Here is a 26,448-nt window from a genome sequence, read left to right on the forward strand (position 1 = left end):
TGAATTGATTTAGATTTCCCCACTGAGGGGAGACTCTGTGAAATCGTCTGATGGTTTGTGTGGAAGAAAAGAAAAATCTGTCTTCCCCCCCCCATTCCCATTGGTGTCAGTTGAATAAATGTATGTGAACTCCGGCAGTCACTAGCTCTGTCTGCTTGCCTGCACTCCCCTTTTCCAGTCGGAGCTTTCCCAGACACCCAGCTCCCAGGTAGAGAGGGAGTGGGGAAGAGCCCTGCGCAGCCCAGACAGGTAAAGGAGGTCTTGGGCTTATTGGATACTGGGAATGTTGTGGCCTTAGCCTTTGGCTGTCGATGGGGCTAGGACTCTGGGAAGCCTGGGACCCCTGTAGCACTTTCATTTTCACTCTGGTCCTAAATGTCTGCCTGGGGGTTCTACAGCCGAGGTTTTGTTTCAAATGGATTCTCATCTGGTTTAGACCTCAGCGAGGCCTGGTCTTATCTGGGAGCCCAGTGCTCATGGACAATCTACTCACTAAGTACAGTTGGAGTGAATGTGTTTCTTGATGCGTATTCTGTATGCCTCTGTGTGCGCAGGCTTTCCTGGAGCTTGTTCCTGTTTGTGTTTCTGAGGGTCCTCTGTATCCTTGCTTTTTGTCCTTCTTTGTGGGGGGAGGGAGTGAGTTGTATTTTAGGATATCTGTATTTTTATTTCTTTATATGTTCATGTATGTGTGTCTCTATGTTTGTGATTGTCACTGTCTTTTTCTGGCTCTGTAAGAGGAGAGAGACCTCTCTTTAGCCACTGTAGAGCCTTTTGGGGGGATCTCCCTCCCTCCTGCTGCTGTGGACAGGTCAGTACGAATAGCTTGAATGGGGGACTGTGAAACCCTTCTCTCCTCTGACCTGAGCGAGTTAGAAGTGCACTATGAGCCAAAAGAGAGAGGCAGTGCGTTCCTACTCTGTTAAGGCAAACCTTCCCAACCCTTGAACCATGCTCACAGCCAGAACGTACTGCTGAAGTGCAAAACCATTGGGAATCATGGCTGGAGCCTTCCATAAACTTACTGAGTTTCCCAGCTTGCTGCCTTTGCCTGGGACTCCAGCTGGCTAGACTCGAAAGCATGTTGGGCGGGAGGGGATGCTTTGGTTGAACAAAGATGGTTACTCCGCTCTTTGTACATTCAACTGAAGATAGAAGAAGAGAAGGAGAGGAGAGAAGGAGAGATACGAAGGTGCAGAACGGGGCATTTCAGCCATCACACGGGAAAATATACACATGCTGAGGGCGAGTGTTGGGCTAGAGTGACAGCTAGAAGGAGGAAGACAGGGTCAGGGAACCAAGTCTGGAAAACTTGAGAGGGGCAGGCAGGAAGAAGCCCCACAGGCCTCTTTAGCCAGAGTCCCCGGCATTAGCAACCCAGGCATTAGCAACAGCAGGAAAGGAGAAGGTGGTAGAGGACAGAGTGCCCTAAGGATGGAGGGTCAGAATCAGGATCAGGTTAGGGAATGTAACAGGGCTAAGGAACAGTGGTTGGAACTCTTAAGTGTCTCAGGTGGTTCCCTAACAGAGGGGAGACAAGGTTGGAGGTGCAGGTAATAAATTAGGCTCCTCTGCCAGAGAGGGGTCCTTGTCCTTGAGAGACTGTGGGAGGGTGGGGAGGTCGAAAGCAGTGGGCCACCTTCGCATGATTTTTTCAAACAGTCCACGAGAAGTAAGGTTAGAGTGGTAGAAAGGGAAATGGCCTGCTGATATGGGGATAATGGCTCTGGCGGGTTGCTTGGTTGACTTCCGTTGCTGACTTTAATTTCTTTTCATTTGAGGGAGGTTGAACATGACCGTGTGTGTTTGCCCTGAATAAAGCATTTTGTAGCTTATGTGATCTTATTTACCACGAATATGTCACTCCCAGATCTTAGGTTGGAGCTTCAAGTAAAATATTTATCAGTTAGTTTTTCCTCTGTGGAAGGGAGAAAATTGAGTCAGAATTCATATCTGATGGTGGATAGGCAGATCAGAATATAGGGCCTCAGTCGCTTTTTCCAGGAGTAGCAGCAGATCCTTCTGGACTCCTCAGTGTGTGTTTGTGAAAGTAAATGTGTGTGTAAATTCATTTGAGCATATTGCCTTTAGGTATTTGTGTGTCAGAGGGTCCATATCAGGAAGTGGTAGAAATAAGAGGATCGGGAAAGAGTGAGATGCACCCTTCCAGGGGTTTCTAAAAAGGTTGAGGCCCCAGACCCATGACTCAGATCCCAGTTTCCCCATGGGTCAAGAAGACCAGATCTGGCTCAGATTATGGCCGAGGACTGGGAGGCAGAAAGAAACCACAGATGCCCAACTGCCCTTAAAAAATACAGGAAAAGAATTGCTGAGAGATCCGTACTACTAAAGGCAGGTGAGAAGGGAGGGTGTTTAGAATCTGAGACTCTTTTAGGTTGTGTGGACCCAGAACCTGTAAATTAGGAACTGGCAAGGACCCACCTGGGACCTGGACTGTAGGGAAGAGCAAGAAAAAGGATGAAGGGGTTGCAGATAGAGCCCTCTCTTTGTGCTCACCCCCCCACACACACACACAGACCAGAGGGATGCGGTAAGTGGCTCCTTCCCTCCCTGTGGGTGCAAAGGGTGGGTGTTCAGTGTAAGGCAGCTTACTTAGGAGACCAGGTCCCTGGGAGGAGAAACAGGCCATCCCATCTGGAGCACCTTCTGTGGGTTCCCTTCCTGTCTGGATGGAGACAGCTGAGCCTCTACCCGAGCAGGCCCCAACAATCGGTGACAATAAGAAAATATCCAGGGCACACCTTCATCTCTTGAGGTGAGAAAAAAAAAATGCTAAGAAATCGGCCTGGGGTTCAGAGAGTGCTGTTGAGAGCGGGCAGTTTAAAGGGGAAGAAAATTGGCGAATTTCACTGGTCAATTTCACTTCATTTCGTTCAATTTCGTTCAATTTCATTCCTTTTCATCCGGCGCCGGGAGGCCCGAGGCCACAAGGAGGGGGAGGGGTCTTTCTGACAGAATTTACCCCATCTTGCAGATTTACTTTCTACAGGCCGAGAACAGCCTTGATTCTCAAACTTTGACTTACGTCTTTCAGCCACGGTTGGGGAAGGGATTTTATTTTATTTCATTTTATTTTATTGAAGGGCATTTGGTTTGGGTGATCGAGGCACATCGGTGAACCTCTCCCTACTTCTCTCTTGCAGCCCAATTAAAGTGGTTAATTCTTTTCACCGCCGATTCCTCCCCATCTTTCTTTTCTCCTGGGGCTCCCCGGACCACCCAGGAGCCAGAGTTGAGGTGGGGGCGGACACTTCCCCTCCATTTCCAATTTGTTCTCGCCGCAGCGGGCGCGTCTTCGTGGTTACAAAGCGCTTTTCCCCTGATGACTTTTTTCCCCTTTTCAAAAACACTTCTCTCTCTCCCCTTCAACTAGCAACCCTCCCCAGGCCCACCCCTCCTCCCTCTCCGCTCGGGTTGATTTAAACTTCGCCTCCTCCAGAGCCGCCGTAGCGCGCACTTAATGAAGTTGAAGGCTCGGTGAGCCCGGGTGAAGAGGGTTTGGAATCCGTTGAAAGGGGCGTTTTTGTGACACTGATTGGGGCGGGGGCGGGGGCGGTCGCGGACCAGACAATGACCGATCGGGCGGGTTTTCCTTCGCCTTGGGTCAGGCGAATAAAGGCGCCGACGCTGTTTAAACGAGGGACCCTGCAAGAGAAAGGGAGGAAAGATTCCGAGTGTGGAGCGTGCCTCCTAGGATTTCGGGCGGTTGGAGCAGGCAGCTCGCATAGGGTCTTTACGGACCGGATTCGGGATTTAATTCATACCCCGCGCATCCCGCCAAAGAGAAGAGAGGCGAGTCTGGGTTTGTGCCGAAATTATTACGTTACGTGGTTCCAGAGGTTGTCTAGGATAAGGACCGGAGATGTGTCTAGGGAGGACCAACCGGGATGATGAGACCCAGGTCACATTTGTCCTCGGGGATGACGCTCTGAGATTTATGGAGAAACGGTGAAAGAGAACTTGAGGTGGGCAGAGGTCGTACAAGATAATTCAGCCTCCTAAGCTTTTCGTCAATCAGGGTATTTGAGAGCAAAACAAATGTTAATTGGAGTTTCGGAGCGTGATGATTCTCTTCTTTAAGGTCGGATAGACACGTACCAACACAGAAAGCTGAAGGGAGGATAGAGGTTCCTAGCTCTATTTCCGAAACGAATTTTTCTGCGAGCTGGTGGGCGCGGCGCGGCGCGGGGCGGAGCGGGCACCGCCTCCTTTCCCAGACGAGGGAGCCGGGCGGCGGGACCCTGCAGCGGCGCCAGAGGCCAGGCCGAGACGCTTAGGACGGCTGCGAAGCCAGGCGCTTTCCTCCGGTGCCTGCGTCCCCGGGTTGCCCCGGGCGCCGACATCCTTGGGGTTGTTTCTCACCCGCGCTGGGTTCCTAGCTCCGAGTACCGGCTGTCCGCCGAGCGCTCTCTTTTCGCTCCACACGGACTCCGAGCGGAACTCGCTCCGCAGTCGGCATCTTCGGTTTGCTCCTTGGCGGCGGGGGTCTACGCCGGGTGCCCTCCTGCCGGCCGGGGACAGCCTCCTCGCCGCAATTCCGTACTCCTGGAGGGCGTCGACAGGGTCCCGGTCTTCACCCCCGCCCTCCCGCTATTCGGAGATGCGCGAGTGGCGAAGGGTGCGCAGAGGACCCCGCAGGAGCGGCTGGGGAGATGCTCATAGTAGAGGCTACCTTCGGAAGCCCGGGCTCTGTAGGGTCTGGGCTGTTTCCCTAGTGCTGGGAAATCTCCTTAGACTAGTCTCACTTCCGGGGCATTTCTGCCTACGCAGGCAGAAGTATCGTTGGAATTGCGGTTGGACGGATTTTAGGACTGGAAAAGACAAATTATTGGGGAACAATATATTTAAATACATCTCTTTGATTCTATCCCTTCCTAGAAATCACACTGCCTTGAAAAGCATATTTCAAATGATCTCGGCAGACACTGCCAAATTGTGTGTGGAGGGGCACGGAGGGTACAGGAGTGGGTCTTATTGTCTACGTTAACTCCTGCCGCTTACAGAGTGCCCTCGCTTCGCGCCCCTTTCCCCTGGCAGGTGTCGGTGCTGCTAGGACTCTTTGACTTAGATGCCCCATCCCAGTCGGGTGGCGACGCGTCGGGTCCCTGCTGGGTGTGGGAAGATCCTCCACCCTCGGCCGCCCACCTCGGTCCTTCTCTGCTCGCAGGGTCACCTCTTCTCCTGGGCCCTGTGGGTTCACGTCTCACGTGCAGAGTTCTACGCAAATGTTCTCATCTTTATGAGCCGGTTCTGGCTTTCCCACCAGTCACCCCCAGTCAAAGAGGGCTGCTGGTGTGGTTATCGCTTAAATTAGCCTCAGAGCCAGACGACAGGAGCCACTTTCTGCGCTGGAGCGGAAGCGACCAGGCCAAGATCGCACCCCGGATCAGTTGCGGAGTCCGGGAGTGGATCCAAAGACCTGGACTCCCTGTGCAAGGAGTCGGATCCCAGGGCTCGGAGGTCTGGCTTTTCGCCCAGTTCCCAACGTCCTGGCCGCTCTGACCAGTCACGCTTTGTGGAGCCCCAGGCAAGCGGGAGGATCGATGGCCATGCTGAGTGTCTTCTTGCAAACCCATGGGTTTTCAATCTAGCAATGCAAGGGCGCATAGGCTGCTAGGCCGCCTCCGAGTTCTGATCCGCTCCCGGCAGCAGCTCTGATCTGCGTACCCCGCACCTCTGTCCCTCCGCTCCTCTGTTGATCACCTGGAGATTCTGTGGCCCGTGTCAGGGCTTAGTCTGTGTGCAAGAACAGTTTTCCTGCGTGAGGAGGAGTTGCCTGGTAAAGAGCAAACTTAGGCAAGTGATTTTACCTCCGGTGCTGGAGATCTCTTTCCTCTCTTTTCTCTCTTTCCTCTGGTATTTATTTTCCCAATAAATACCTCTCCACAGGTATTATTAAGCACCTACTGTGTGCCGGGCATTGTGCCAGAGATACAAACAAGGAACATCTGCCTAGCATCATTACACTCAATCTAACTGTAGTTTGGAACCAAAAGACAGGCAAAACAAGTGATTACCACCATATTTGAGGTAAAAAAAAAAAAGTTTGGTGTTTTTAAGAGTTTCTACTTCATGATGATGGTACCAGGTATCATAGTCCAGAGGTGTGTGTGTGCTTTTTGGATATTTGGGGTCTGTGACTGTGTATATTTTTGTGCATGAGAGCGCACCTGAGCCTGTTATTGTGCGTGGGTGACTGTGCTTGGGAGGGATATCTGTTACTGATTCCATATGTGCTAACACGTATATTTGTGACTGTATCAGTGTGAGTCCCAGCGTGTGGTCCCCACTCCTTGGGTGTCTGAAGCAGAGGCTGGAGGGGTGTGGGTGTGAAGGACTGGGATGGGAGGGTTAGGAATGGGTCTCTGCAGGGGTGTACATGAGGAGGACTCAGTGTTAAGCCTCTTTCCCTATTCTTTGAGTCAAGATTGGGGCCATTAGTCTTCCCCCTACTTCCTTCCCCACTACCTACGGGCTGGGAAGGAGAAGCAGCCAGTGAGGGTGCTGAGAGGCACAGATCTCCCCTCCTGATGCTCCTGCTTTCTCCCTTTCCTGCTGGTGTCTAGTCCTCTTAGCCTACCTTCGATTCAGGATGGCTCCAGGTTGTTCTAGAGTAGCCCGGAGGCTCCACTGTCTGGCCTCTTTCCGACCTGCTCTCGAACCAGGGGCCTTGAGCCTACTTCCCTCCAGCCTGCACCTAGGGACTAGGTCTGCGTTCCTGGGGATCTTTGGAGCCCACCTTTGGAGGTAGGAAACTACCCTCCTGCAGCCAGGGGGTGGGTGCAGTTTGTAGAGCCAGTAACTCCGGACTGTGCAAGGTTTTCAAGTCTGACATTCAGCTGATGGGCAAACATGTCTGGAGGAGGGGTAAGGGTAGAATTTGCCCAGGCTCACTCAGCAGGAAGCCGCTGTAAATTTGGAGCCCGCTGCCTCTCTGCACATGCATTGATACTTGAAGCGTTAGGCAAGATATTCTGAGGAAACTAAAAATCTAGCATCTCCCCTTGTACTCTAGGGAAACCTCAAGTATTGTCTGGCTTATGGATTGCTTCTGAACCTTCCTTCCTTCCCAGGGCATGAAATCCGCTGCCCTAAAGTGAACGAGGTGTCAAGAGGAGTGTGGGGAGTGTGGGGAGTGTGGGCTAGTAGTGGCATCGTGGGCTCTGCCATAGTCTGGCTTGCTGGGCTGGGAAGGCAGCTGAGTTGCTCCCCCAGCTCCAGGCTGTGCAGAATGTTGGGCACCAACTTGATTGTGAGGAAGGAGTTGGGGGGGTGTTGGTTATAGTTTTCCAGTCAATCACCTTTTCCCCTTCAGTTTTCCCAGGCAGTAGCGTCTCTCCTTCCCAACTTCTCGAGTCTGTTGTTGGTGAATCTATCAGCCCAGTCGGCCCACCTGGCTTGTCCAAGCCTTGCTTCCTGTGCCCCTTTGGACTCTAAACCTTTTAGGCAGTGGGGAATAAATGAAGAAAATCAAGAAAATCGGGCCATCTGGAGCCATTCCTTCCTGGTCGGGAAGTGTTGGCTGAGCTTGTGGGCTTTGGGAGGTATAGATCTGGGGGAAGGCTGGCCTATGTGTGGAGGAGGGTAGGGGAGAAGAGTGTTAGAGGGTGTGTGCCTGAGACTCGTGCAGCAATAAGGATTCTGAGTTATACTGGCCTGGAAGGTACCAGAGATCTGATGCCTCTTTCCCCCTCCTTCTTAGTCTTCGTTTAATACCTACCCTGAAGATGATTTATTATCTAATACTGGCAATTGAGAAGGGGAGAAGGAGAGATGCATCGTGATTCCAGCCAGGGTGCTGACTCTCTTGTGATATCAGGCCAGTAGTTCCACCCCCAAAGAGCCTCAGTTTCTCTGTCTGAGAAATGGAGCTGGAATACAGTAGTCTGGACTCAGCTTCTGAGTCAGTAAGTTCCTCCCAGCTCCTCCCTCTAGTTTACTGGTTCTCACTCCTCTTTGGGCTCTCTCTGCAGTGAGGGTACAGGATGGGACAGTGCTAGCCTACCATAGGTTATGGGGGGATTCCCAGAGATGCAGACCAAATGGCTGCCTCCTTCGGGCTTCCACTACAAGGGCAAGGGGAAAGACGTGGTTCCCTCCTTTCTGGACCCGGGGGACTTCCACTCGAGACCCTGGGATATCTCCTCCTCAGGCAGGACCAGAGACGGGACAGGTGGTCAAGGGGCTGTGGATGCCTGGGTTCCTCTGTCCTGCATGAGCCTGTCTCCTTTTTGAAGACAGGGAGTGTGGGTGAATGGGAAAGTGACTTCCCAGCAGGTAGCCCACTGAGATCTCAGCACTGTCCCTTGTGTGTCTGGCACTGGGCTAGGGAGGAATGGAGTAGAAGATGGGACCAGAATATGAAAGGGAGGCTCTACCCCACCTTCTTTTACTCTTGTCCCTGTTCACCTTGCCCTGCCCCCCTTTTCCTGGAAACCTCTAGAGGCAGGAGAGGCAGGGCCCTGCACAGGAGCTGGGAACTGGACCATGGACAGCTGGTGGCATAGGGAGAACAGTCCTAAAGCCAGAGTGGGGAGGGTCTGTGGCTCTGCTCCCTCCCCAGTGTCCCTGTCCCAGACCCAAGCTAGAGAACTGCAGATTTTGTGGGGTTGTAGTAGAAGCACCCAAAGCCTGGGAGGTGTCTGGGAGGTCGGATGGCTTCTCTCAGAGACACATCTGAAGAGTGGGTGTTGGCCCGGACAGAGACCTAGAAGAAGGGGAAAGTCCGGAGGGTCAGGGCCAGGCTCTGTGGTCCCTTACCTGGGAACGGGGCCGGACTCGGGCGGGCGTCTTGTGTCCTCGCGCACCCACTTGGATTCTGTGAACAGAAAGAGCCCCAGAGAATATTCGGAAGCGAAAGAAACTCCTGAAAGGCGAATCCCGGGACTAAGTCCGCGAGGCTTCTGACAGAGGGCGAGAGGAGCGAGGTTCCGGAAGCCCTCCCTACCCGGATCCCGAGCGCAGGCGGGGCCCTGCCACCTGGGGGCGCCGATGGCCCCAAAGTGCCGAGAGCGTCTCCGGCGCTCATCGCGGTGACCCCGCCCCGCCCGGGTCTGACCCTCGCTTAGAGGCAGGTTCTGCAAACCAGGACGCTCTCGCTCCCAAGCAGGCCGGTCTTGGGCGAGAGGGATGACCCCACGTTCACCGGGGCAGCTCAGCTTTGAGCGAGCCTGACTCTGCGCTCAGGAGTGATCCTAAACCGCCCGGGGGCGGGGGCGATCTCGTGCTAGAGGGCTTGCTTGGGCTAACCCGGCTGGCTCTGTGTTCTTGCCCTTAAGGCTCACCTGCAGAGGTTGGCTGCCAGGACTGTCTAGCCCATGTTGGAGGTCCCCTAGATCTGGCGCCAAAGCTGGGCTCCCCGCCCCCACCCTCCACTGGTCGCTGCTCCATCCCTCCTACTCCCTGGCCCTTTAGGCCACTTCTGGGACTTCCGTTGGAAGTGTTTTCCGTTGAGAGTGTTTTGCAGTTCACAAGGCTGAAAAGGTGACTGAGGGTAGGAAAGGAGGATTGGTAAAGGGAACTGATTCTGAGGGACTGGAGCATTTGGGGGACCCCCCCCCCCCCGCGGCCTCCCACCTCAGTATCCATCAGCAGCTCTGTCTTTGGGCAACTCCACACTCTCTTGGGCTCAGTGTACCGGTTGGGGAAATGAAATGAGCTCATCACCAGGCTGCCCTCATCTTTGGGGCAGTCCTTCCACATCCACCGGTCAGTCTCAGGTCATTTCAGGAGGCGTTTATGACTGCTTTGTGCCTGGTCTCTGCCCAGCACTGAGGATACTGTGCAGAATAAAACAGATGTTGTTCCTGGCCTCAGGGTGCTGGTGATCTAGTGGAGGAGAGGAGGAAATCCACAGACACGTATCTAATTAAAAGAGTAATAGGGGCTCTGAGGGAGGAACAGCTAGGGCTTTGAGAAGAGTTGAAGAATGTAATTTGGAGGTGAATTGCTCAGTTCTGCTAGGCTGGAGCCTGTTGGGACAGTAGCTATCACCCCAAACTACTTCCTGTTCAACTCAGACTCCAGCCAACAGAGCTCTGACCATTGGGAATTCCAGTCACCGCTGCTCAGGGAGCCAGGGTTCATGGCCATCGCCCATTGAGAGCTCCTGGAACACTGCATTCTGACACCCTGGGCATCTTTAGACCTCTTTTCTTCTCCCCAGGCCCTTGGAGTTGGAAATCGCCTTGGAAGAGGTGGTCTGCCTCTTAAGAGTATGGAAGCCAAGCTGGCTTTTGGCATATGAGAGCCCTTCAATTCTGAGATCTCTTTACCTTGCTTGGCTTCTGGTATAATACATAGCTATTCATTAAAAAAAAAAAAAAAAGATTCTAGAGGTCTATGAGTCTACCCTTTGATAAGCCCAAAGCCAATGATTCTCTGTTTCATGCATCTGCTTGTCTCTTCTCCCCTTTGCTACTTGGTTCACTTCCAACTCAGGTGTCACCTCCTTCAGGAAGCCTTCCCCCTTTTCTGACCCTTATTCCCCAAGCATGGGCTTAGATCCTATCCTCTGGGCTCCTACCATCCCTGGAGCTTTTATTTATTTATTTTAATTTTTATTTTTTTAAAGATTTTATTTATTTTATTTGACAGACAGAAATTACAAGTAGGCAGAGAGGCAGGCAGAGAGAGAAAGAGAGGAGGAAGCAGGCTCCCTGCTGAGCAGAGAGCCCTATGCTGGGCTCAATCCCAGGACCCTGGGATTGTGACCTGAGCAGAAGGCAGAGGCTTTAACCCACTGAGCCACCCAGGTGCGCCCCCCAACCCCCCGAGCTTTTAAAGAACTTATCATGGTATATTATTTTCTGCTTACTGCCCTATCTCCCTCGCCAGACTGAGCGCTCCTTGAGGGCAGGACTTAAATCTTAGGCATCATGCTGTTCCTGGCACATAGAGCAAGGCCTGGCACATGAGTAAATGAATCAACTATGGGTCTGGAAGTGCTCCTAAAGTGTCACTTCCCAGAGATAACCAGAGTTAATATTATTCAGAAGTTTGATCCTTAATAGAGCGGTAAGGGTCTCTGGAGTCCAGGGTGGCAGGGGAGGGAGTGGGCACAATATTACCCAAGGCAGGATCTGGAGGCCCCCTGAGCACCAATGTAAGTAAGATATCCTGAAGGGAGGGAGGGACCTTTACTCAAGGTCAGTTCATTCCCATTCCAAAAGGAGCTTGGACCCCTCCTGCCATCCCCACTCTCCCACCAAACAGCATCTGTCCAGGAAGCAGGGGTGGGCTTCCAGAGCTGCAGAGAGATGATGAGTGCTTTCAGCCCAAGGGCAGAGGCTGCAAATGCTTATTGGGGGTGGGACAGGCTGGAAGAGGAAGGGGGATGGGTGGAGGGAGTGGCTTTCAAGGGTGTGGACAAAGAGCTGACTCAGCTGGGACCCACCAGAGATATGGGGTAGGAGAGGACACATCTTGTTTTTAACTCCTTCCTGACTTCTCGCCTCACCTGGCTACCCAAACGACAGAGACCCAGACGATAAGATATTTTGGTGTAAAATGCAGATGGGGCACAAATAATCTCTGAGAAGGGAACTTGCAGCCTCAAGGTGGGAAAGCACTAGCTCACTACCTCTCCCTGCCACACTATCCCATATTTTCCTTGAACATGCTGACTCTGTGCACACCTAGACCAGGCTGAGGGAATAGAGGCAAATCAGACACACTGTTTTCTGACCACCCACCTGCCTCCCATGCAGTAAATATTTCCTGGGCCTACTGAGGCTGGGCATCCCTGGACTGCGCTCGCTGTAGGGCAGGGGTGGAGGTTGGGGAACAGAGTGGGGAGGGCAACTGCCTACCCTTGGGGAAGCTCACTGGCTGATGTTGCTGACTCTTGGTGCTTTGGGTCAGGTCCAGTAAGTTCTGCGAGGGGAGAGGAGGCCCGTGAGACTTCCTGGAGGAAGTGGCATTTGAGCTGGGCCTGAAAGGTTTGGGAGAACTGCCATAGTAGAAGTAGAAGTTTGGGTGTGAGGGAAGGGCATCCTGGGAATTCCATCCTTTATGAACAAGGGCATTTAGGAGAGCTAAGAATGAGTCCACAGTGAACGTAGGCTGAGAGGTCTGTCCTGTATTCCTACTGTGGTCACAAGGATTCCCCTCTGTATTTTAAGTGTTCTCAAAGTCTTAGTAGTCTTAGGTGTTTAACAAATAAAGATTTTTAAAATCCATCTCATAATCCAAATGTTGGTGATGGGATCCAATGGGGGATACTTTGTTCCAGACAGTCATTCAGGGACCCAGGGCCTTCTCTCTTGGGACTGCCTCATTTTCTAGGGGGAGGATTTCCCATCTCTTTTGTGCCATGGATCCCCTTGGGCAGACTATTGAAGCCTATGTAAGTAAGTAAGCACCAATGTAAGTAAGATATCCTGAAGGGAGGGAGGGACCTTTACTCAAGGTCAGTTCATTCCCATTCCCAGTTCATTCCCATAAAATGCAGTTCACAGGACTACAATAGAAACCAATTATATTGACGTTCGAGTATCAAAATATTTCTAAGTTTTGTGATATAATAGGATGTGTAATAAAACAATAGAATACATTTTTGACATAATAATAACATGACAAGTTAAATAAAAATAGCAATGGGATTAACAGGACAATTTCAGAATGTTCTTAATATAAGTGATCTTTTGCCATTTCTGCAACAACTTAACACAATGTAGAAAAATACCTGCAATTTCTGTGGGTGGCAAAATTACAGGTATGGGGAAAACTGCTGTGGTTTTTGGCCTCCTTTCATAATTGAATAAAATGCTGAATTTTAGTTCAGAGCTATGTCAAAATAAAGAAAAAATTTCTCCCAGCTAAATTTATGGAACTTCCATGTACCAGATCCTCCCACTGACCCCTTGTGGGTTGTAGACCCTGGTTCTAGGTTCTTGGCATCCTCCATGGGTCTTCTAAATGCAGAGGAGGAGAGTGATCAGAAAATTCTGGGGGAGTGTTTTTATTTTATAAAGGGCCAGGTCGCAGGTGACCGATAGCACTGTGACCACTTTCTTTTTTCTTTTTTTTTTTATAAAGATTTTATTTATTCATTTGACAGACAGAGATCACAAGTAGGCAGAGAGAGAGGAGGAAGCATGCTTCCTGCCGAGGAGAGAGCCCGATGTGGGGCTCGATCCCAGGACCATGGAATCATGACCTGAGCCGAAGGCAGAGGCTTTAACCCACTGAGCCACCCAGGCACCCCTCTGACCACTTTCTTTATCCAGAGCCCAGCCATACGGCTCCACCCAACTTCAAGGGACACTGGGAAATAGTCTCTACTTGTGTGTGCAAGACCAAAGGAATTGGAAAAGGGATGCTCACATTTGCCATACTTCTGCCCCTGGGTAAGGTCACATTTGCCATACTTCTGCCCCTGGGTAAGGTCTCCTGAAACTAAACACAGCAGATGCTTAGTAAGCAAATGTTGAGTTGATGTTGAGTTGAGCAGCTGAATGGAAGACTTCTTTCTCTAGAGGTCTCTTGTCCTCTTCCTGCTTCTGTCTTCATTCCTCTATCCACTCGTCTGTCCCGTAGTCGGTCTATCAGAGATTTCTCCCTCTCAGCCATCTCAAATGCTCTGTGGGATGAAGCAGGACACAGAGGCATATGTGAGTATTAATAGTAAAATCTCCTTGTTGGCAGATAACAGCTCATTGTCATCTCCATCCTGTCCTGTGACTTCTCCCCTTCTGGCAATCTTGAAAAGTGAGGGTGCTTAGAGACCTCCCTAGAAAACCTTTTCACCCCACAGCCTTATTTAGTCCTCACAGGGCGTTTGCAGCCTCTGTTTTCCAGAAGAGATGCAGAGAAGTCTCATGATTGTTGTGGGTCTGCCTGGTACATAGCAGGAGGACTTGAACTCCCATCTTCTGACACCATGGGGCCGTCTGCTCCCTTGCCCCCACTCAGGTTTGCTCTTCCTTCTCTCCCACTAGCTTCCCACCAGGTCCTGCTGCATGGTCTGCTGAGGGCAGTACGCTCACCTGTGCCCTTGCCGTGCACAGCCCAGGCCCCCCGGGGAAGGTGTCCTCGGGGACTGGCAGCAGCTTATAGGTATGTCGGGCAGGACCCGCTTTTCCTCAGTGGCTCGTGAAAGCTGTGGGAGTGACCCTGGGCCCCTAAGTCCTTACCTGGCTCCTGCTGCAAGGGTTCCAGTCTTTGAAGCTCTCAGAACTGCTTGGGTCTCCCGAGAGCCCAGTTTTCTCATCCTGGGGACTCAGACATCCCTTCTACCATCCTTGTTCTTACCTGTCTTTCCTTCTTCATAGAGCTTTTTGGCCTGTCTCTGTGCCCAGTCTGAAATCTGTAAGAAGGCAGCTGTGGTGCACTCCCTCAGCTCAGGCTCACTCTGTCCTCTACACACATGGGATCTCCGACCTCAGAACCCTACCTCAGAACCTCCCTGGAGGGGGCTGAAGCTGATACCTGTTCTTCTAGACATGAGGACCCAGAGGGCCTCACAGGCTGGAGACCTGCGTCCTCCTCAAACCCTCAGTCGATCCGCTTCTGCAGCTCTGGACCATCTCCTTGGAGATTATGAATGAGCACAACTTCTGGACTGTATTCTCCCATGGGCTGATGGACCCGAGTTTCTTCCTCTGCCCTCAGAGCCCCATCCCGTCTCATTTCCCTGCCTTGTCCCCTGCTCCCTTGCTGTGTTCAGAACCGCCCCCTCTTCATGGCTACCCTCTGGTTTCCACGACGTGTTTGCTCTTGGCTAGCTAAGCGGAGAGCAGCCCCACGCTGCAAAGTCTCCCCAAGGAGAGGGCCAGCAATGGAGCCGAAATGCCGGGTCTGCTTTGTACAAACAGACATATAGAGGTAGACGTGCTAGTGTGTTCCTACCGAACTCCACGGCACCCACAGGCACTGGCCTGCTGACAGAGGTGACGAGTCAGGTACATGCACCAGCATGAACATTACCAAACATAGGCAGAAGGAGAGAGAACAGTGGGTTTCCCTAATTATCCAACACCTAGTTAGTTACAACAATGACCAGAAACGTGTACATCCTGGTGACATGGGCATTTAGCACAAGTAAGTGAGGATATCGATTCAGTATTTATCTGGTTACAGTAATGCAGAGTTGTGTGTGTGGATAGTTTCCCCATAAATAATTATGCAGGGAGAATGTATTTTGTGGGAATATATATGGGATAGGCATGACTAGTAGCCGGTCCCGTGTGCATTCTGCTTTACACGGAATATCTTCAAGCGGTTACCTTGCCGTGTCTTGGGTGTGGATGGCAGGAGGTGGGTGGATGGGGTGGGCTGGGAGTCTGCTGCCCATCGTGTGTGCTGGGGGTCTGATCAGTGAACTCGGATCATCTCGTGGTGAAAATTGCACGTGAAGAGTTGTCTGTGTGTGATGGCGTATTTGGCATGTGTGCACATGTGTGTACGCCTGGGGCCAGCAGGAGAGGTGTGCAAGCGTCAGGAGCAGCAGAGAGGCAGCCCAGCCTGGCTCTCGGGAGAGACACTCATGTATGAAGAGCTCAGTGCTCAAAAGCGGCTGGTTAACAGCTTGAGCATCAAATTATAGCCCACGTGGCCAGAGGTGGCAGCGGTCGCTGGTTGCTGTAAATACTTCACTGCAATTGACAACAGCTTGTGGAGGGCTAAGTGAGATGGGGAGGGGGCAGAAGGAGGGGCAGTGCCTCCCGAGGGTCCCCTCTGCCCCGCAGTCCTGTCGCTGCTGGAGGGAGGGCTGGTGGGGAAGGGGGGTGGGGCATGAAGCCAGGGCTCTGTGATGGGGTGGGTTCCAGAGCAAGGCGGGTTCTCATAATCCATCATTTACAGCAGGGTAACCTAGGGCATAATGATTTACCTGCTCTGTGCCTCAGTTTCTCTATCTGAAACAAACCAACCAACCAACAAACAAACCAACCCAGCCAGTAGAGATCAGAATACCCTGTAAGTACTTTGTGAGCATTATAAGAACTTCTTTCACTTGGAAGCCCTTGTTGTGGTTACACAGGCATTAGCTTTTATTGCCTTGTCGGGATACTGCATGGGAATTAACACGGTGCCTCTCATGTCGGAAGCCCTCAGTAAATGTTAGCGAATGTTGTTAGCTTATTTCTATTGTTTCCGTCAGCCTGGACCCATAGCTGGAGCTGCCACGGCCCTTCCAAATATGCATGGAATAAAGGCATCCCAGAGGGCAAGCCAGTGGGTCTTTGTGGGCTTTCAGAGAAGATGTTTTTAGGCTCCAGGCTTTCAGAGAATCCTGCTGGACAGGATCTGAGACAGTCTGCCCAGGGAGCTCTCTCCGTAGATCCGTAGATCCGTTGCCTTCATTAGTGCCTTGGCGGCTGCGGTTCTTGAAAAGTCATGTGTAAATGGGTTTCTGCAAACTCAATCCCGTTTAAAATGCACTAGCTGGGCTGGGGGCTTAAAGGGACCCTGTGGTGAATTCTTTTGTAAAGCACAGAATTTCCTGAATGTGTCTCTTTTGTAAAGTGCTTATCTTTATAAAGTAGTCATAGTCAGGATTTCTTAAGTGCCTACTATGTGCCAAGTACTCAACATCTATTATTCAGTTTTAGCTTTGCAACAAACCTGTGGGGGGAACAATATCCCAGTTTTCCAGAAGAAATCTATGCACAGAGAGTACCACACGCTTACCCAGAGTCACACGGAGCGTGGAAGAGCTGGGAATGGAGCTCTCTGTCCAACTCCTGTGAAAGTTCACGCGCCTTCTGCTGGTGCCCTCCCCTCCCCCTTCTCCTCCTTCCCCCCTCCCCTCCCTCCTTTTCCTCTTTTTCCTGAAGCCACTACTGGCAGTATATTTTGCATATATTACAAAGAGAGTAGTTCTAAGCCTGATGTAATGAGTAGACCTAAACCACAAAGACTTCAACAGTATTTAAAGAGTAGAAGCAGGGTGCCTGGTGGCTCAGTGGGTTAAGCCTCTGCCTTTGGCTCAGGTCATGATCCCAGGGTCCTGGGAGTCCTGCATCGGGCTCTCTGCTCGGCAGGGAGCCTGCTTCCTTTTCTCTCTCTGCCTGCCTCTCTGCCTACTTGTGATCTCTCTCTATCAAATTAAAAAAAAAAAGTTAAAAAAAATAAAGAGTAGAAACAGTAGCTGTAACAAACCTCTGAATTTGGAGGGGGAACACTTGCTAAGTGCTTTTTCTTATGGACATTTCAAATGTATGCAGAAGTAGAGAGAAAAGCAAGCCAACCCCATCTACAGTCACTTATATTTAGCAGCTCTCAAGACTTGACTTCATCTAGCCTCTAATTTTTTGAAGATCCTGTTTTAATTTTGGGCAAGAGGGTTTGAGGCTTTATCTGCACTTGTGTTCTGATCACCCATTGAATTATATAGCCTTGAATTATATAGCCTTGTTTTTATTCACCCATTGAATTACATAGCCTTGAATTATATAGCTTTGTTTTTATTCAGAAGACCTGGATATATTATCATATATTATAGGCAATTTTCCTGCATGTCTATGGAAAGTTATCACAAGCTCCTTCTAGGTGTGGTGATTGCATTGCTTTAATTGTGGGCGCCCTCCTGAGACCATGTTCAGTGTTTCCTGGTTAACCCACTGGAGGAAGGAGGTTCCCAGCAAGATGGAAGGGACCACATTCTCCAGCAGCCCATTCTCCACTTTCGAGACATTGGCTGGGCACCAGATGTTTGCTTTCTTTTGTGAGGCTGCGGGGAGTCTCTCTGTTCCTCCTCCTCAAGTTGATAATCGTGATAATAATTACTAATAATGACTGTGACCTTCTAGAGTTTCCCATTCTCCAGAAGGACCTCTTTCTCAATGCTCTGTGAGTCCTACTTCTCTCTCAATGATTGGCTTTTGTATTTTGATTCACCCATGAGAAGTCCTGCAAGTAGCAACAGTTCCCTGGACAGGTGTCTGGCTGGTAGCAGCAGGAGGGGGTCCTTTCATCCTAGAGGAAGTCTGGGCTTCCAGATGCGTCCTCCTCCATGACATCTGGACCCTCGGTGGCTCGTCTGTTGGATGATTCTTGAGCACTCTCTGCCTGTAGCTATGGGTGTAGAGGGTTCCCAACACATGGCCACTGAGGGAGGTGAGTCCTCGGACCACGAGGACCTGCCCTTCTGATGTGAGAACCCAGTGTCCTGCCACCTGGGACAGTGGCTGCCTAAGCAACGAGTCGAGTAGAGCAGCTGATCCTCAGTGAGGCAGATGGCTGCCTGGGCACACCCGTCCGCAGGTTCCGGGGTGGTCATCTCGTGGGATCATCATCGAAAGAAGGGGGGGCTAGCAGCAACACCCCACTGCCCCTTCCCTCAGCAGCAAACACTTCTGTACGTCCCACCAGCTCACATGCCCATCTGTTCTGGTTCAGACGGGGCTGGGTGGTAGTCTCCCCTGAGGACCTAACACCCCAGGACAATCGAACGGTTTCTTCAGGAGTTTTGAGGCACAAGGATTGCATGAAAATGTGACTCAGTTTTCATTATCTTTGTGAGGTACCGTCCCCTCTCCAGGGTTTGTCATAATTACAGAATTTGATTGAACTTTCTCTTCCTGTTACTCTGGAATGAACACCACCTTACCCTGATATGGCCTTTCCCTCACCGAGTTTACCTTGTCCTACCAAACTATCTTTGAACAAGAGTCATTAATGGAAACATTTTCTTTGTTCCAATTCCGGAACCCTGTAGGGGGCGGGAGACAGCAGAATGACTTCTGCTGGCTGAAGCTGTGACTGGTTACCACACGGTGTTTTCTCTGTTAAGTGACCCGCAGACACATTATTAAAAAGATATCAGAAAACAGGGTGCCTGGGTGGTTCAGTTAGTTAAGTAGCTGCCTTCGGCTCAGGTTATGATCCTGGAGTCCTGGGATCGAGTCCCTCATTGGGCTCCCAGCTCCACCGGGAGTCTCCTTCTTCCTCTGACCTTCTCCCCTCTCATGCTCTCTCTCACTCAAATAAATAAATAAAATCTTTAAATAAAAAAAGATATCAGAAAACTAAGGTGAAAATTTTGAGCATAATTTAAAAATTAAAAATGATCCAGCTTTAACCGTAGGAATGACACTGCTCAGCCCAGACTTCTAGATCTGTTCAGTTAACACTGAGACATGTATTTCTTGACCAGTAGCACATTGCAACATCAGACGGGCCCTAGAAACATCATGGCTTCACTGGTGTGCTTCCAAACTGGGCTACGACACAGTGTGTGCAGAATACCGTGGTCTCTGTGTGGCCCACTGGGCTGAGTGGAAAGGGATTGTGGTCACAGGCCTCAGGGCTGTGGGGATCAGGGATTATATCTACTGTGTAAGTGCAGTGATGAGATCAGAACAGGGCTCCCCATGGAGAGGGTTCACCCATGGAGACGGTTCACCTCAAATAGTGTGGGGTGGCCGGGATGGGGTAAGTTCTGACAGGGGATTCTGGAAGTTTCCACAGAGGAGGCAGGCATTGACTGAAGACCTTAAAGGTCTGAGAGAATCTCATAAATGGAGATGGTGGTGGAAGGGGGAGGCTGGCATTATTACTGAGAGCGGCTAGGCCGTGGTAGTGGCCTCCTGGGCAGAGAGGGTATGAGCAGAGGTGGAACAGGGAAGCTTCTTACCATTTGTAATTGTGCAATTGCTTTAAAAAAATACTTTATTTATTAGAGAGAGAGAGAAAGCAAGTGGGGGGAGGGGCAGAGGGCAAAGGAAAGAATATCTCAAGTTGACTCCACACTGAGCACGGAGACCCTTAAGGGCTCGATCTCACGACCCTGAGACCGTGATCTGAGCTGAGATCAAGAGTCAGATGCTTAACCAACGGAGCCACCCAGGAACCCTTGTGCCATTGCTTTTTGCTGACTCTTTTGAGGGTAGCAGACCCACCTGCCTTCTTCGTCACGGTGCTTGCTCCCAGCCCTGCAGCGCATAGCCAGTGGTAGTCAGGCCTGACAAGGACTTGTCTCCAGCAGGGCCTTGAAGGATGGTAGATTTGGATGCAGGGAGCAGAGAAGGGAGGGCAGTCCTGGAGGGGAAGCGGTGTGGGCAAAGGCACGGAGGTAGGAAAGCATGAAGCATGTGTGGAGATCAATGAGGAGCCTGGTTTGTCTGGAAAAAAGGGCTGGTGCCAGGGAGTTGTGGGCGATGAGGTTGGAAGGTGGGCAGGAATGCTGCATTTTCCAGGTTGGGTTTGAGGCCGCGACAGTAATTCCCCGCAGAAGGGCAAGGGAAAGGACTGGGCAGCCGAGGGCTTTGCTGTGTGGTGCAGGGCAGGATGGGGTGGGTGTTCAGGAGGCTGGGGCCACCTCCGTGAGTTTCTGTCCAGCTCCTCATCTCTTCCAGTGTTATGCAACCAGAATTGAGGAAAGGGCCAAAAATGTCATTTTTTTTTTTTTCTAGGGGCAGACACACACGTGTGCGCGCGCACACACACACACGCTTCAATCCTAAGAATGATTTTGTTTTCCATTTGTCGAGAGCCAGAAAAGGGCTGAAGGCATAAAGTTTAGAACTGGCAGGCCGTGGCAAGAGCTGGGAGCTGAGAAGAAAGGAGAGTTTCCATGAAGCGCCCAGTGGCCTGGGGAAGGCTGTGTGGAGTTTCTGGAGGAAGCTGTGCTCTCTCTGAGGCCGAGGCCGTGGCTATGCTGGGGTGGGGGGCAGGTAGGCGTCTCTGCTCATCAAGCTCCTCTTGGGGGCTTGGGAAAATGCATGCTGGGGCTGGAAGACACACAGTCAAATTCTGACCCCATTGCTGCTGGCCCTATGACCTTGAGCAAGTTATTGAGATGCTGGCACCTCCCTTCCTTTGTCTATAGGGCAGGAGTAACAACATCTGTGGGAGGGAGGGGAGGAGACAATGACAGGAGTTCACACCCAGAAAATGCGTGTGGTGAGTGCTGGATAAATGTTAGTTATTATGATTGTTCTTTTTTTGATGTTTATTATTATTTTTTAATGATTGTTCTTATTGAGATAAATGGAAGTCAGAGAAGAAAGGGATGTGATGAGCTTCCTTACATACACACAGGGACAGCTGGGATCAGTGTGGCTGCCGTTAGGCATTAGGAAGGGCTAACTCACTTTCCATATATTCTGATGGAGCACTCAGGAGGAGTGGCCTCTTTCTAGAGGACTCTTTCTTTCTTTCTTTCTTTCTTTCTTTCTTTCTTTCTTTCTTTCTTTCTTTTTTTTAAGAGTTTACTTATTTATTTGACAGAGATCACAAGTAGGCAGAGAGGCAGGCAGAGAGAGGGGGGAAGCAGGCGGGGCTCAATCCCAGGATGCCGGGATCATGACCTGAGCCAAAGGCAGAGGCTTTAACCCACTGAGCCACCCAGGCGCCCCTTCTAGAAGACAATTTCTAAGAATGATCTAAAAATGTTTAAAATGTTGATCCTTAAAGTCGTAGCTATTTGGAAGATCGGGCGTTTGGATGAATGTGTTCATCAAAGGTCCAAGATGGCTGAGGTTTTGCTGTATTTTTATTTAGATATGTGGCACTTGGACACACATGCTGATTAAAAACTGCATGTCAGCACTGTCCACACCAGGAAGACATCACACAGAAGTGTGTTTGTTCTGTACTGTGGAGACCACTGGTTGCTGGCTCACTGGGGAGCTGGCTAGTAGGGTCAGGTCCAGTTACTTAGTGTTCATGGGTCTCCCTTTCCTCCCTTGTGAGGCAAGGATGATGATCCCCACTTAGGGATGATGACCGTGACAGGAATGATGGTTCACATGAACCAGCACAACAGGAAATGCCCTTGTCGAACTCTGAAATATTAAACTTCTCTCAGTTCCTAAGAATGATTTTTTTCAAACATTAGTGTTCTGACCTTATTAAATAAGTAATTTTTATTTGCTCTAAAAACATTAAAATCTACCATGAGCAAAAAGAAGAAATTAAAAAATCAGCTTCACTGATTGTGTCATATACCTTTACCTTTAACAGATGCATAGTGAGGGGACAGTTTGTATTTCATTTCATTCTTCTTAGAGCACCGTGGGGTGGGCAGAGCTGGGGTTATTAAATTTGTTTTATATGCAAACAAATCAAGGCCCAGAGAGGTTCCCGACTTGACTGAGATCACACAGCCAACCTTGTTTCTTCTGGATGGAGGAGACCTGTCTCCCTTCCAATGAGGCCAGGGAATGTGGAGCAGAGGAATGTGAGCAGTGGGGCACACTGACTGGGAAGCCTCGGGAAGAGGCAGAAGGGAAGGTGGCCAAGCTGGGCCGAGACGTGCAGGAAGACACATAAGCTCCAGTGGGAGCCGTCCTGTGGGTAAAGTCTTCTCCCTCCAGCTGCTTGGGTGTGCCTTTCCAGAGCATGGTTCCTGGTCATCCCTTACTGCCTCGTCCTCACCCCGGGAAGCTCCCAGGATGGGATGATTTTCAGGTAGATTGAGTAGATGGAAGGAAGGGGACAGGGTCGTGTCCCTCAGGTGGCAAGAATAGCACAAATGGAAGTACAGATAGGGTGACCTCAGAATCAGTGGTCCCCTGACTGAATTTATAATGTTCCAGCTCCATGTGCCCTCAGCCTCTTCTACTTCACTCACCAAACTGCTCCTGCTTTGACGTGCTTTGATGTCCCAGCAAAAGGTACCATTCTTCACCCAAGTGTAGGTGTAACCTCCTCCAGGAAGCCCCCCCCCCCAGTGCCCTCTGTCGAGCTCCGGTTGGATCAGACTCACCGGGATGGGCACATCTGTGTGGCATCCGTCTAAGAGGTGTGTGAACGGCCTCACTTGTCCTTTCACGTACCCTTGTCACTCACTCACTCTGTCTTCCTCCTCCCCTCAGCCTGACCTGGAGGGTGCCTCTGTGTCAGGCCTGTGCCATCACTGGGTGTCTGAGGGCTGGAGCCACGCCGACGGCCATGCTGATGGCCACTCCTGGATTCTCTGGGATAATACCTTGGACGTGTTTCCATTCTGTTATCACTGCTGTTCCTAGAGCTGGAGTTCACTGCCTGTGCTGGGTTTCACTTTAGGATCTCCTGTCCCTATGTCTCTATAGCTGCCCCTGAGGCAGTTACAGGTGTCCAACCTGAGCTTCACATCTCTGAGAAAGTCCAGCGAAACAAAGCAAAGAGGTAGGCATTCTTTACAAAAGTACGAGTTCTCTTCAAAGATGAACTTTCATGGGGCTCCTGGGTGGCTCAGTGGGTTAGCATCTGCCTTCGGCTCAGGTCATGTTCCCAGCAGCCTGGGATCGAGTCCCACATCGGGCTTCTTGCTTGGTGGGGATCCTGCTTCTCTCTCTCCCTTTGCCTGTTGTTTCCCCTGCTTGTGCTCGCTCACTCTCTCTGTGTCATGTAAATAACTGATACCTTTATTTAAAAAGATGAACTTTTGTCATCACCCCTGTCATTCATAGGATTTCTACATCTCCCTCAAAGTGAGAAATTGTCTTCCCTACCAATTTTCACATTTCTTAGGTCCCCTCATAGATGAGTAGGCTCCTCTCCCGCACCCAGGCCATCTATTCACCCACCGTCAGCTCCTCAGGTAACTTGCTTCCTCCCTGCCTTCCTTCCCTCCTTTCTTCCACCATCGATGCTGATCCCGCCACCAGCAACCGACCATTCTTTAATTTAATTCAGCCAATACTTATAAAGATGATATGCAGATAATCGACCGAACTTTCCATCTGTCTGTCCATCCATCCATCCATCCACACACTCATCCTTTACCAGTTCTTTTTTTTTTTTTAAAGATTTTATTTATTTATTTGACAAAGAGAGATCACAAGTAGGCAGAGAGGCAGGCAGAGAGAGAGAGGAGGAAGTAGGCTCCCTGCTGAGCAGAGAGCCTGATACGGGACTTGATCCCAGGACCCTGAGATCCTGACCTGAGCCGAAGGCAGTGGCTCAATGCACTGAGCCACCCAGGCATCCCTACCAGTTCTTTCCATATTGTTTCTTCACCTCAGCCACCCCAGCCTCCTCAGCCTTCCAATTTAGCAGTGTCCCTTTGAAACTATAGGTAGCTTCTACAAAGCATCTGTCACCTTTTCCAGCTCAGGGTTTTTTTTTCTCTGATCTTTTTGCAAGTTGTCTGTGGGCACCTCCTTGGCCTGGTTTGCTTTCCTGAGGTTCAGTCTTCTTGTCTGTTCTTGAATTCTCTCTGCGTGACCTTTTTGTATTTCATCCACACCGTCGTGCCATGTCTGAGATCCTTTCCTCTGGCTGGAGCGTTCTTCCCTGTATCTTCTGCTGCTGGTGACCTTCTTTTTTTTTTTTTTTTTAATTTTATTTATTTGACAGAGAGAGATCACAAGTAGAGAGAGAGAGAGAGAAAGGAGGAAGCAGGCTCCCCGCCTAGCACAGCACCCGATGCAGGGCTCGATCCCAGGACCCTGAGATCATGACCTGAGCTGCAGGCAGAGGCTTAACCCACTGAGCCACCCAGGCAGCCCTGCTGGTGACCTTCTGTGTGTCCTTCAGGACTTTCAGTTCAAATGTCACCCTTTCATGACACCATCCCTTCCACGGCTCTCCACATCACCTTTCCTGCTGAATTAATAGTCCCTTCCACTGTGCTCCTGCAACAATTTGTATGTCTCCCTAACACAGAGCTCACCACTCTGAATTTTAATTAATTGCTTGCTTGTCTGTCTCACGGGGTGGAGGGGGGCTTGCTTAGCCCATCGCTGCATTCCTGGCACCTGGCACAAAGCATCTGTCAGTCTGCCTGTCATCGTCACCACCTAGCCAGGCTTGGTCATCTGGTGTATCTCTTATCTATCATTTTCTACTTAGCAATCATTTAGCATCTCTTTCTCCTGTCTATCTCTGTGTCTGTCTTCACCACCATCATCATTGGTCTGCGATCTGTCTCATTTGTGGAGTGAGAAACTAAATCCTGCTGTGCGCAGGCAACCTCTGTCCCACACCACGTCTCCCTCTACTGTTCACACCCTACTCTTCCTTGAAAGCTCTGCTCAAGTACTTGCTTCATGGAATCTTCCATGAATTGGCTGTCCCAGCCAGAATCCCCACTCCCTAGTCTCGTTGTTGGTAATTTGCTGAAGGGGCGGTGGAGGGAGGTTTGGGAAGAGGAGACATGTGGAGACTGTCAGGCACCTCCCTGTCCCTCCCTCCTCTCCTTGGGTGCTGTTATAGCTCTGTGTCTTCATACAGGACCCTGCCAGCCTGGCATGCTTGACCCTTGGGAAGTCAGACCCCCAACTCCTTCCCCAGGGGACATGGTCAGGCTAAGAGAGGAGCCTTCAGCAGGGCTGGGACAAGGCTGATATCTTCCAGGATAGGATGGACCTAGAGCACTGTCCCAGAGAAGGCCCAGGCTAACGGACTTATGTAAATCAGAAGCAAATTGAATGCAAATATTATGCAAATTCACATGTGGTTCTCCTGATTGCTTCTTTCAGTGGGAGGAGGCCCTTGGCAAGCCTTTTGCCTGGGTCACTGGGAACAGGGTGCGCAGGGACCCTCCCCCGCCCCTCCAAGGCCATCTTTCTATGGGACTACAGCTACAGCTGCTGCTTCTGTGGTGAGTGTGTGAGGCTAGGGTTTCCTATCACCCTCTCTTTAGAGGTGGGCTGGGCTGGAGTCTCCCCTGTCAGACTGGGGGCTCCCTGAAGGAAAGCATTGGCAGGAATGCTGAGGCTTACAGCTAAGGCCTGTGAGGATGAGTATAGGAAGGGAGCCTTCCCCATGGCTGTCTCAGCAAGCAGGGAAGGATCTCGACCTTTTCAGTGAGGTCAAATAGGGCTAGCTGTGTGAAGCAGGAAGGTGAGGGGCAGGGAGTGGGACATGGCGGGATGTCCCTGTTCCTAGAAAGAACAAGATGGATCGAGGATCGAAGAGAGCAGATGTAATTCTGGTCACACACAAAGTCTGTTTTTAAGGTTTGGAGAATATATTATAGTAAAGAAGAATGGAGAGGAAGTGGAGTTTCCAGTCATGACATTTTATTTTATTTTAGATTTCATTTATTTATTTGGCAGAGAAGGAACACAAGCAGGAGGAGTGGGAGAGGGAGAAGCAGACTCTCTGCCGAGCAAGGAGCCCAATGTGGGGCTCGATCCCAGGACCCTGGGATCATGACCTAAGCTGAAGGCAGAGGGTTAATGGACTGAGTCTCCCAGGCACCCCTCCAATCATGACTTTTTAATAAAGAGATTAAAAATTGGTCACTCCTGGATGGTCATTGTTTCACTGGGGTAAGGGTGGCTGGAACGTACCTCTAGTACTCCGCTCATCATTCATTCATTCTTTACTCAACCTATGAATTCACTGAACTCACCTCATGTTTTCCTTATATTGGTCTGAAAATGTGTAGCTCAGTTTGGCCCAACTTTTCCTACTGAGCGCTGGGGAGACTCTGACCAGACCCAGGGTAAGATGCACCATGAGAAACGGGACAGTCCTTGTGCTCAGATAGAGGCCACCCTGGGCTCTGCTGGGGCAGGTAATGGGGGAGTACTCTGTTCCAACACGGGC

At 50.7% G+C, this 26,448-nt stretch overlaps 1 long non-coding RNA gene across 1 annotated transcript in view; it reads left to right on the forward strand.

Moving 5' to 3' along the window:
* Window positions 1–2,721: 2,721 nt before the first annotated feature.
* LOC309842939 overlaps window positions 2,722–26,448 on the forward strand; it is a 144,529-nt gene continuing 120,802 nt past the window's right edge. The window contains exon 1 of the long non-coding RNA XR_014299863.1: window positions 2,722–2,776. This is a non-coding gene — a long non-coding RNA (uncharacterized lncRNA). The remainder of the gene's footprint in view (window positions 2,777–26,448) is intronic.

The sequence above is a fragment of the Mustela nivalis genome (genome assembly GCF_964662115.1).
Source record: "Mustela nivalis genome assembly, chromosome: 10".
NCBI lineage: Eukaryota > Metazoa > Chordata > Mammalia > Carnivora > Mustelidae > Mustela > Mustela nivalis.